The sequence below is a fragment of the Gossypium arboreum genome, chromosome 13 (assembly GCF_025698485.1).
Source record: "Gossypium arboreum isolate Shixiya-1 chromosome 13, ASM2569848v2, whole genome shotgun sequence".
Lineage (NCBI taxonomy): Eukaryota > Viridiplantae > Streptophyta > Magnoliopsida > Malvales > Malvaceae > Gossypium > Gossypium arboreum.
This window is the reverse complement of record NC_069082.1, coordinates 116281643-116294330: the sequence shown is the minus strand read 5'-3', so window position 1 is coordinate 116294330 and position 12688 is coordinate 116281643. Positions and strand designations below refer to the sequence as shown.

At 35.7% G+C, this 12688-nt stretch overlaps 1 pseudogene; it reads left to right on the top strand.

Annotated features, from left to right (window-relative positions):
• The first annotated feature begins 3944 nt into the window (after nucleotides 1-3944).
• On the top strand, nucleotides 3945-10739 carry LOC108462121 (desmethyl-deoxy-podophyllotoxin synthase-like; annotated as a pseudogene).
• The last annotated feature ends 1949 nt before the right edge of the window (nucleotides 10740-12688 follow it).

The following is a 12688-nucleotide window of genomic DNA, read 5'->3' as shown; positions in this document are numbered from 1 at the left end:
GTTAGGGGTATTCGGTAAGGATGTCCTTTGTCACCATCTCTCTTTGCTCTTGTATGGAATGGTTGGGTTATAGTTTTCATGCGGGTATTTCCTCAGGGGAGTGGAGTCCCATTCGATTATCTCGTACAGGGCTGAACCTCTCACATTTTTTTTTATAGATGATTTGGTGATTTTCAGTTGAGCAGATTTGACTCATAGTGGAATCCTCAAGAATTTTCTGAGGAATTTTTGTGAGGTATCAGGGCCTAAGGTCAATGTCAGGAAAACTAATGTTTTCTTCTTCACGAGTGTTAACGAGTCCTTAAGGAGTGAGATCAATGGCATGCTTAGCTTTCAAGAAGTTAATAATTTGGGTCACTATCTCAGGGTTCCACTTTTTCATAAAAGGGTCACCAATGGTATTCTTAATTTTCTGATGGAAAGAATTCGAAGTCGGCTTTCTAGTTGGGATGCGAAACGGCTTTCTTTTGTTGGTAGGGTTACCTTAGCACATTTTGTGCTTCTGGCTATCCCGAGTTATCTTATGTAGTCAACTTTAGTCCCTAAAGGGGTTTGTGACTCCATCAAAGAATTAGCTAGGCAGTTCATTTGGGGGGCTACGGAGGGAAAAAGGAAATTGGCTTTGGTAGGGTGGAATAACATTTGTCAGCCTAAGTTACATGGAGGTCTTTGTTTTCGACGTTTGGAGGATCAGAATAAAGCTTTCATGATGAAAATTGGGTATAGTCTTATCATTAAGACTGAAGCTTTAGGGTTCAAGTTTTTAGAGCTAAGTATGGTCTCCAAGAAGGAACGTTAGATTCCATTAGGTGGAATAGGTGTTCTTATATGTGGAAACCAGTTGCTAAAGTTTGGCCTTTGTTACATAGTAATATGATCTGGTCTATCGGTAATGGGAGGACAATCCGTTATTGGGAGGATAACTAGGTTCTAAATGTTGGACCCCTCAATCAGTATGTACCAGACCAAGTCAACATTGCTCCTCAAAGTAAAGTTAATGAGATGGTAATCGATAATGGTGATTGGAATCTTGATCTCTTCAGATTGTGGTTGCCAGAAGAAGTGGTCAGTAAAATCATCAGCATTCCTCCTCCTTTATACTCAGCCGAGCCTGATATTATTTCTTGGTTTAGGACTATGAATGGTGTTTTTCTATGAAAAGTGCTTACTTTTTGCTTAAGGAGGAGTCTTGGAATCTGAAGGATGTGAACTAGAATACTGTTTGGAAAATTCTAGGGCCCCAACAAGTAAAACAGTTTATCTAGTTGGTTCTTAAGCAGCGTCTTTTAACTAATCCTGAAAGGGTTAGAAGAGGTATTAGGCAAGACACTTCGTGTCATCTCTATGGTCATTTAACGGAGGATATTCTTCATACCCTTCGGGATTGTTCTCATGCAAAGGAAATTTGGAAACAAGTCATCCCTTCCAACCATTTTGATAGTTTCTTCGTTGGTAATATTTTTGAGTGGCTGCTCTCGAATTTGCATTTTCAACCTTCTGTTGGTGCAAATATCTCTAATTGGACTTGCCTTTTTGGGATTCTTCTTTGGCGCATTTGGAAGAACCAAAAATTGATCATTTTTCAAGGGAATTCTATGAGTACTAAGGACATCATCAATACCTCTTATAGTTGGGCGAATCATTTTTCCTTTACTCAGGCTACAGCAATGGATTGCCAGCCAAATTAGTTTGCTATTCATTAGAATTCAGGTACGTGTTTCTACCTTAATACAGACTGTTCCGTTCACTCTGTGTCTAGTTTTTCTGCTACAGGAGGAGTTATACGTGATGGTAGAGGATAGTGGATCTTAGGGTACAATCGACCTTTGGGGAAATGTACAGCAGCGGTTGCTGAGCTATGGGGAATATTGGATGGGTTAATTCTCATTCAGAAACAAGGCTTTGTTGAGGTCATTATTCAATCTGATAACCTTAAAAATGTTATCTCTATTTGTGGAAGCAAGCCTAATGGCCCAAAAAGCTCTCTAATAAGGAGGATTCAACAAATTTTAGCCTTTGAAAAGAAGTGGTTTTTGAATTATGTTCCAAGAGAATCCAATCTAGTAGCAGATGCTTTAGCAAAAATGGCTTTAACAAGGAGCGAAACATTACACATGTTGGAGGATCCCCCTTTGGAGATTAAAGAGATAATGAAGGAAGACTGTACTCTCGATAATATGTCTAGGAATTAATCTTTGTATTTCTTTGTTTCATTTACCAAAAAAAAATATATATATTATGTAAATTTATTATAAAATTATAAAAATATTACAATTGAGAAAGTGAAAACAAAATAATATAAGCGTTTTATACTGATAATAAAATGTCAACCGACATATTAAGATCATTGCATTAAATATTGAAATGTGTGTGCCTTTTTAAAGCATTATTTAAGAAAAGAAGTGTATTATTAGATCATGCTTGATATCGATAGCTTGAATTTCGCTTACCACATTTGTCAATCTAAGTGGGTACTTAACTTTGTGCTTCATACAAATTTTTTCATATTCATTATACGGTTTGAGCAAAAGAATTACTCTAATATTAATTATTGATTGATAGTAGCAGTGATCAATATGATAATTGATAAAATATAATAATAGCGTGAATTATTCGTGTATTATTTATTACAATGTTTATTTTTAAAATTATATATTTGGTTTATGTAAAAAGTTTAATTGCAATTAGTTATGCATTAAATAAAATTTATAAGAAAAACCCATAAACACATTCATTCTAAAGGAATTTTAAAAATTATTTCTAAGATTAAACTTTTTAATACAAATTGTATTGGAAGATTCTTTGTCTGAATTATCATATGACTCAACTTATTGAGTGAGTTCCTGACATCTTCTAAATGATTTTTGTTCGGATCCTAGAATTAACCATTTTTTATGGTTCACTGTAATTTGTTACATTATATTTGATATGGTTTTCCTATGATGTGTATTTTAAAATTAATATTTTCCATATATATAACGACGATATCAAAATATATTACCATATATTTATTTATATTTAAATATATGTTACCTTATATAATATTTTATATATTAAATTTACAGCGACAATTATAGCTAGAACTTTTAAAATGAGAATTAAAATGATTTTAATTATTGCATTAAAGTAAATGGTTCTAAACTTTAGATTTTATATTTATTTTATCTTATTAAAATAAAATCACTAACACCTAATTTTTCATTTCTTTTTTCTTTCACGTGTAATTGAAGTCTTAAGGTGAAATTTTTTTGGGTAATCTTTACTTCCAGCTTTAATTTTCTGTTTGAGAAAAATTAGAATGAAAAATAAGAGATTAAATTATTAAGATTAATCAAAATAATTATAACATATTTATTTTTCTTAATTGAATAAAATGGTCGGCTATTTTAAAATGAGATGGTCAACTAATTTTATCAATCAAAAAAGAAATACTTAATACATAAATTGATTAATCTTAATAACTCTAATATTTTACTTTCCATTCAAATCTTATGGATCATAAATCCGAGAGGAGAAACACTTGAATAAACATAATAAAAATTTAAAATTTTTTCGAGTTGCAGTACAACTTTAACTTAATTATAAACTTGAATAGACATAATAAAATTTAAAATTTTTTCGAGTTGCAGTACAGCTTTAACTCAATTATAAACGTCTCTTATTTATTACACATGTTATTAAATTTTAAAAGAAAATTAAATATGTAAAAGCTTATATATTTATAGTTTTGTATTTATTTAAATCAGCTTTTAAAATGGTCCAATAGAGGCCATCTGAATAATAATGTAGCTAATCATTACAACTAGTTTAATCAGAAAAAAGGTTAGAGGGAAAAGTTTCCAATCGCAGATCCAATTTTCATCTTTTTATATAAACCCCCAAAAAATGGGAATGGATTATCAGCTTGAAACGTTTTGCCTTAAAAATCTTGTCCTTCAAAACCAATGGAGCTTCCTTTTCCCTCCTTGCTAGTCGTGTTTTCCTCCTTTCTCTTATTGTCAGTCGTAGTTAAAATAGTAAAGAAAATGAAAACCATTGATTCAACCAAGAAGCTGCCACCAGGGCCATGGAAATTACCCTTTATAGGCAACCTACATTAGCTAGTTGGCTCACTACCTCATCGAATTCTTAAAGATTTGGTGTTGGTGTTAGACACACTTTATCCAGATGAAATAAGAACTTCAATCTGGACTTTAACAGTAATGTAATGTACCCGGATGAAGAATGAAGGAAAAATACTTGAAATTCAAGCTTTTAGCTTCAAGCAGGAATAGAAACAGAATTTAGCAAGCAAAGAAAATATGGAGCATATGGAAGGAAAATCTGATGATTTCATTCAAAAAGAAACTTTGGCTCAAAGCCATTACATATACCTGACATTGGCTGGTTAAAAAACAACAAATTCATCACCTAAACACTACCTAACTCCACTTAATACATTGGAACTAGGTGATGTTAACTTGTACATTTGAACAAAGTTGGTAACCAGTTCTTTTACCAACAAGTTACGTCAATTGTCATCCAAACATAATTCAAAATGAACTAATTAAAAAAACATTGTTAAAAGTAACAAAATGAAACCGAGATGAAACAGTAGCATTAACATCTCCTGTTGCATGTATTTCATCTGGAAAATTTATGTGTATAAATTCTTGCGTGCATGAATTTGCATGAGCTGCATGTCCATCTTTGTTGCTGCATGTGTTGCATGGGAACTAACTTCAACATTTCTCCTTAGTTTCCATACTTGTAATACCTAACTGCTTTCTCAGTTTTATAAACCTTGACACACCAAGGGCCTTTGTGAAGATATCAGCAACATGTTCCTCTGAATTGCAATGAATCAGCTCCACCTCTCGAGCTTGTTCCATCTCCCTTATCACATGTAACTTGATGCTAAAGTGCTTCGTTCTACCATGGAAGACAGTATTCTTTGCAATTGCAACAGCAGAGTTGTTATCACAAAAGATCTCTGTTGCCTCCCTTTGATGTAGGTTAAGATCAGCTAGAATTTTTCTCACCCAAATGGCTTGATTTACAGCATTTGTAGCTGCAACATATTCAGCTTCTGCTGTTGATTGAGCCACCATCGGTTGTTTCCTTGAGCTCCAACAAAACATGGTTGAGCCAAGGGTAAAAGCATATCCAGAGGTGCTTTTCATATCATCACTTGAACCAGCCCAGTCATTATCAGTATAGCCTCTCAACTTCAAACTTTTAGCTTTGTTGAATAACACACCATAGTCAAGAGTGCCTTTGATGTACCTTAGCACTCTCTTTGCTGCTTGAAAGTGCTGGACATTACAGCAATGCATAAACCTTGATAACATATTCACAGCAAACAAGATATCTGGCTTAGTTGCTATCAAATATAACAAGCAACCAACTAGGCTCCTGTAGATAGACTCATTGACTGGTTCATAATCTCCTTGGCTTGACAGCTTCATTCCAACAATAATAGGAGTGGTTGTTGGTTTACAATTCTCCATTGAGAACTTGGACAAAACCTTCAAGGCAAATGTTCTCTGTCCCAAGAAGATTTTTCCTTCTGCTTGGCGCACCTCTATTCCCAAAAAGTATGTCATTAGCCCCAAGTCAGGCATTTCAAACAAGTCCTTCATTTTGGCTTTGAATTCAGCCAACATGTCTTGATCTCCTCCATCACCAAAAGGTCATCGACATAGAGGGATACAATAAGCTGTATTTCAGCTTCATTCTTCTTGACATATAGTGTAGGTTTACTAACACTTCTGTTAAATCCCAAACTGACCAAGTAACTGTCAATTCGAGCATATTAGGCTCTAAGAGCCTGTTTCAGGCTACACAATGCCTTCTTAAGCCTGTACACCATTTGTTCTTTTCCAGACTCAACGAAGCCTTGAGGCTGACCAATGTATATCTCTTCTTCAAGGAAGCCATTTAGGAATGCAGACTTGACATCTAACTGATGAATGGCCCATTGCTTTTGTGCTGCTAAAGCAACTAGCAATCTGATGGTGTCAAGTCTGGCTACTGGTGCAAAAGTCTCCAAGTAGTCAAGGCCATTTCTTTGACTGAAGCCTTTGACAACAAGTCTGGCTTTCAGCTTGTTTAAACTGCCATCAGCATTTTGTTTGGCTCGATAGACCCATTTAACACCAATGGTCTTTCTGTTGGTAGGCTTTTCAACTAGCTCCAAGGTTTGATTCTTTTGAATCATCTTGATTTCTTCAACCATGGCCTGTTTCCATCCTTCATCAGCTTCAGCTTCTTCAAAACTGCATGGCTCCAATATGGCAACTTGTGCTCTTTCATAAATTTCAGCCAAAGGTCTAGTGCCTCTGACTGGCATGTCATCAATGTCCATTTCAGGACTAACTTGATTAGGTTCAGCATGATCAGCCATTAGCTCTTCAGAAACAGCCTCTAGCTCATTCTTCTCCCAATTCTAGCATTCTTTTTCATCAAAGATCACATCTTTACTTACTTGAATTTTGTTTGTTAAAGGGTCCAAGATCCTGTAGCCCTTCTTGACCATACTATATCCGACTAAAATACCAGGAAGAGCTCTTTTGGACAACTTATCCCTCTTTACAGCTTGTATTTGGCTGTAACATAGGCAACCAAAGACTTTCATATGAGCCAATGATGACTTGAACCCGAACCAGGCCTCAAAAGGTGTCTTATGAGCAAGTGCTTTAGTTGGAAGCCTATTCTGAATATAGGCAACAGTATTGACTGCTTCAGCCCACATAGTCTTGGGAAAATTCTTCCCAAACAGTAAACATCTGGCCATATCCATCAAGCTCCTGTTCTTCCTTTCACTTACACCATTTTGTTGAGGTGTATAAGTGTTGGTGAGCTGGTGTCTAATGTCTGCTTCATCACAAAAGGTATTAAATTCGGATAAAGTATACTCTGTTCCATTATCAGACCTAAGGGTCTTGAGTTTACAGCCTGTTTCAGTTTCTGCTGCAGCTTTAAATTTTTGGAATATTGAAAGTACTTCATACTTATTCCGGTGAAATTATGTTGAACAATACCTGGAGTAATCATCAATAAATAAAATGAAGTATCTGCTTCCATTCAATGATTCAATCTTCATGGAGCCATACACATCTGTGTGTACAAGCTATAGTTTCTCAGAGGCTCTCCATGCTTGATTTGTAGAAAATGGCAATCTTGTTTGTTTTCCCAATTGACAGACCTCACACACCTCTTCTTCCTCAACAAAGTTGGTGAAGTTTCAAACCAATTCTTCACTGATCATCTGAGTCATTGATCTGAAGTTGGCATGCCCTAGCCTTTGGTGCCAAAGCTTGGAATCCTCTGTAGAGGCAATGCAGGTTGAGTGTAAGTCACTTGGCCAGCTGACTTCAAAGCATTTATCAGTCATAGTGACTGACATGAACTTGGATCCAATTGGATCACTTATCTGGCATTCTTCACCTTTGAGCACAACAGAATAACCTTTCTCAAGCAATTGAGCAATGCTGAGAAGGTTTCTGCCAATCTCAGGCACTAGCAGCACATTTTGGAATGGCTTTATTGCCTGTAGGAGTGCATATCAGCACATCCCCTTTCAGCTTTTATGAACTGTCCAGTACTAACTTTGACTTTGGTCTTGCAGCTTCTATCCAAAGTCTTAAAGATGGTTGCATCAGGTGACATATGGTTAGTGCAGCCACTGTCCAACAACCAGCCTTTTGAACCTTTCTTCTGGCCAGCTGAGCATGAAACAGCAAAGACCTGCTCTTCATGGTCACTATGTCTTCAGCCACGTGAGCTTCAACATTTTTGTATTGTGCTTGATTCTGGCCAGGTCTGCCCTTTTGTTTGCAGACCCTTTCAACATGCCTCTTCATTTTGCAATGTTAACATACAACATTTGGTCTGAACTAGCATTTGGCCTCTACATGACCAGTCCTTTTACAAAATCTGCAGAGTTGATCTCTTCCTCTTACAGCATCAGGCTTAGGCCTGTTTTTTTGAGGTCTTCATGCCTTTGTAGGCTGAGGAACTTGAAGCAGGCTTAGTCTTAGCTTGGAAAGCACCCTCTTGGTGCTGCTCCATCCTGCTAGCTCTCCTTTGCTCCTGAGTATACAGGGCATTAATGAGCTCAGTTAAGGAGATGTTTGCTAGGTCTCTTGAATCCTCTAAGGAGGATATTTTTGCTTCATACTTTTCTGGTAAGGTAGAGAGCACTTTCTCCACAATTCTTGCCTCATCAAATTGCTCACCAAGGAGCCTTATGCTGTTAACTACAGCTATGATTCTGTCAGAATACTTCTTGACAGTTTCTTCTTCCTTCATCTTCAAGTTCTCAAAGTCCCTTCTCAAGTTTAGAAGCTGTTGTTGCCTTGTTCTTTCAGTACCTTGGAACTCCTCCTTCAATTTTTCCCAGGCTTGCTTTGATGTCTCACAGGCCATAATCCTTGTAAAGATCACATCTGAGACACAGTTCTGAATATAGGACATAGCTTTGTGCCTCTTAGTCTTTTCATCAGCATGTTGCCTGATCTGTGCAACTGTTGGATTTACTCTCAATGGTGCTGGTTCAATATCTGAGTTGACCACCTCCCATAGATCAAATTCTTGGAGATAGGTCCTCATCTTAACCACCCAAATGTGGTATCCTTCTCCACTGAAGACTGGAGGTGCAGTTGGTGAGAAGCCTGATGAAGCCATTGTTTTGAAAGTATGTAAGGACAGGTCCACTAAGATTACTGCTCTAAATACCAATTGTTGGTGTTAGACACACTTTATCCGGATGAAATAAGAACTTCAATCTGGACTTTAACAGCAATGTAATGTACCCGGATGAAGAATAAAGGAAAAATACTTGAAATTCAAACTTTTAGCTTCAAGTAGGAATAGAAACAAAATTTAGCAAGCAAAGAAAATATGGAGCATATGAAAGGAATATCTGATGATTTCATTCAAAAAGAAACTTTGGCTCAAAGCCATTACATATACCTGACATTGGCTGGTCAAAAAACAACAAATTCATCACCTAAACACTACCTAACTCCACTTAATAAATTGGAACTAGGTGATGTTAACTTGTACATTTGAACAAAGTTGGTAACCAGTTCTTTTACCATCAAGTTACATCAATTGTCATCCAAACATAATTCAAAATGAACTAAATTACAAAAACATTGTTAAAAGTAACAAAATGAAACTGAGATGAAACAGTAACATTAACATCTCCTGTTGCATGTATTTCATCTGAAAAACTTATGTGCATAAATTCTTGCGTGCATGAATTTGCATGAGCTGCATGTCCACTTTTGTTGCTGCATGTGTTGCATGGGAACTAACTTCAACATTTGGCCAATCAACATGGACCCTTAATGCACCTACAACTTGGTGAAATTTCCACCATCGTTGTTTTATCAGCAGAAATTGCCAAAGAGGTGATGATAACACATGGTATTATCTTTGCTGATAGACCTTATGTGGCCGTTTTGGATATTCTGACTTATGGTTCTAGGGACATTGCCATAGCACATTATGGCAATTACTGGAGACAAATATGAAAAATTTGTACCGTGGAGCTTTTAACAGCGAAAAGAGTGCAATCGTTCGAATCATTCAGACAAGAGGAAGTCTCAGCTCTTGTGAAATCTATATCTTCAAACCAAGGATCGCCAGTCAATCTCAGCAAGAAAATATTTTCCTTGACATATAGGATTACATCAAGAGCAGCATTTGGTAACGTATGCAATGACCATGAATTATACTCATCAGTTGTGGATGAATTAGTAAAGCTGGGTTCTGGATTTAGACTGGCAGACATGTATCCGTCTTTTAGAGTGCTTGAATAAATTAGTGGACTGAGACAGAAAGCTGAGGCCCGGCTTCAGAAGACTGATAAGATACTTCAAGGTATCATTAATGAACATAGAGCCAGTCTGGAGAGTGAAATAATAGGTGAAGAAGCCAAGGAAGACTTGGTTACTGTTCTTTTAAAGATTCAACAACTTGGTGGTCTTGAATTTCCCTTGACTGAAAAGGAAATCAAAGCAATCATTTGGGTTAGTATGTCCTTTTCCCTTTTTTGAGCTAATATATAGACTGGTTCCTCAAATATGCTTCTCTTGCTTAAAGTAACATTTGCTCATAATCTCTCAGGATATCTTTAGTGGAGGGAGCGAAACATCATCAACAAGCGTAGACTGGGCAATGACAGAAATGGTGAGAAATCTAAGGCTGTTAAAAAAGGCACAAAATGAGGTAAGACAAGTCTGCCATGGAAAGGGAGATGTGGACGAAGCAAGTATTAAAGAATTAAAATATTTAGCATTAGTTATCAAAGTAACCTTGAGGTTATACCCTCCATTTCCTTTGCTACTTCCAAAAGAAAGTCGAGAGAATTGCGAAATCAATGGCTACAAATTCCTTCCAAGACTAAAGTCATAATCAATGCATGGGCTATAGGAAGAGATCCTAAGCACTGGAGTGAAGCTGAAACGTTTTATCCTGAAAGGTTCCTCTATAGTTCTAGTGATTTCAAAGGAACAGGTTTGGAATATATCCCATTTGGTGCAGGAAGAAGGATTTGTCCAGGCATATTATTTGCACTTTCTAACATTGAGCTGCCTCTAGCAAAATTGCTTTACCATTTTGATTGGGAGCTTCCTAATGGAGTGAGACATGAAGATTTAGATATGACTGAAGCCTTCAGCGTGACTGTGAGTAGGAAAGATGATCTAATTTTAATTCCAACCAATCATACCAATGAATCTACTGAATAACATTTTTCTTTTAACTATTTACTGTTATTGAAATAAGGATGTTTTTAGTGTCACAATAATTTGTACATTCAGCACTAAGAACGTGAGGATCAAATTCCGAGAGGAACATGTTTTAGGTTGCAAAAGTTTTTCTGTTCCAAGTTCCACCTCAATTATTCAATTCATGGTTATAAGAAAAACATTACCCTTCATTTCAATCTTGCTAATCTTACTAAAAACACATACAACAGTTATTTTCTCTAATTTTCTCTCCCAAATGTAAAATAATTTAATATAGATGAATAAAAGAATGGTCTAATCTAGTCATGAAACAAAGATCATGAATTATAAACATAATTTTTAGTAATTTTGGTGTGATTATGACACTTAAAATTATATAAAATTATATAAACAAGATATAGACAAACAAACAATTTCAAACTTTTAATTCAAGTTTAAATCATATTGGGTGCGATTTTAGGTTTAATTTTTAATGTATGAGTCAAATTCAATTTATTAGGTTTTACTATTTATTTATTCTAAATTTTGGATATTATTTAAGTCTTTTGTGTTATTTAGGAGTTTTATGTTTCTTTGTCAACAAGAAAGTGTAGTTTAAAAAGACTTATTGTTTAGATTATTTAGAGAGCTTCAGTATATTTGAGAGTTTTATTTTGGATGTACTTAGCCATCCTATATAGGTCTCTTCATTGTTCATTAGATACACAATTGTTTCTTCATTAATGAAATTCTCAAGTCTCGGAGTTAATTTCTTTTTGTAAGATTGCATTCTTGTTATTTTTAGAAGCAGTTTTCTTCTCGATTTTTTTCAAGGAGTCATGAGAATTCATTTTTCATCATTCAATTTGCCAAGGATTATTTCTTTGAGGGTTGATTAGAGACACTAATTGAGTTTGTTGGGGTTTATATCTCATAGGGTTCAATTAGACTCTTATTCATCTATCCATCATATTCATTTGTTTATTCAATCCATCTTCCACTTTTTATTCTATTAGCTTTTCACTTTTAAGAAAAAAAACGAGAATAAAATATGGAGAAAAATTACCCTAGTCGTACAAACCCCAAATCCCAGAAAAAATCCCTTTCTCAAAACAATTGTAACGCCCTAAAAATCACGAAACCCAAAAATCCCGAAATCCTGAACTTTATTTGTTTTCAGTTTTGATAAAAATTGTGTTTTTGTTCCTAGCCATGTGATAATTATAGTAGGTCTCAATTAAGGTTTGAGTTCAAACCTAGGGGTAAATGAAATTATAATTTAATTATTAAAAGGACCTTGTTGGCAAGTAGTTAGGATTTTACATAAAGTTAGGGGAAAATGGCATCAAAAAGCCTTGTGGAAGAGTGGCTAAATGACGCCACTTAGAGTGTAGGGAGATGGCGTTAGTGGCTAGCAAGGAGATCCAAGGTTCAAAACCTAGTTTAGTATTTTTGGAAGTTTAATTTTGGCCTTCTAGCAGGATGGAAGTGGCGTGAAGATGGACTCCAAGGGGAGTGATCAAAAGAGAAATTTGAGGAAAGGATCAAGGGGTTATCAGGGAGAAAAATGAGGAGATGAGAAGTGAGGAGCAAGTGGAGCCGAAATGGGAACTTGGGCTTGAGGAATTCGGCCATAAAGGTTATAAATAGGTGTCGAATGCAAGGGTGTCAAGCTAATGTCGAAATCTTTTTCACCTTGCTACCAGAAACCCTTTTCGCTTCAAGATCCAAAAAGCCAAAAACCCTTTTGTTTTTCTTTCTTTCTGCTGATTTCTTCTTCTACTCTTCTTCTTTAATCTGTGCCAAATATACCTTATTCACTATACTAAGTTTGGAAGCCGAATCTTCCAAGGGCCGAATACTCTTTGACCGAATCTAGTGTAAGTGTTGCTCTTCCAGTCGATTTTTACTAAGGTATCAATTATTGTTTCTCACTTCTTCTAATCGATTTTTGGGTAGGAATAGGTATC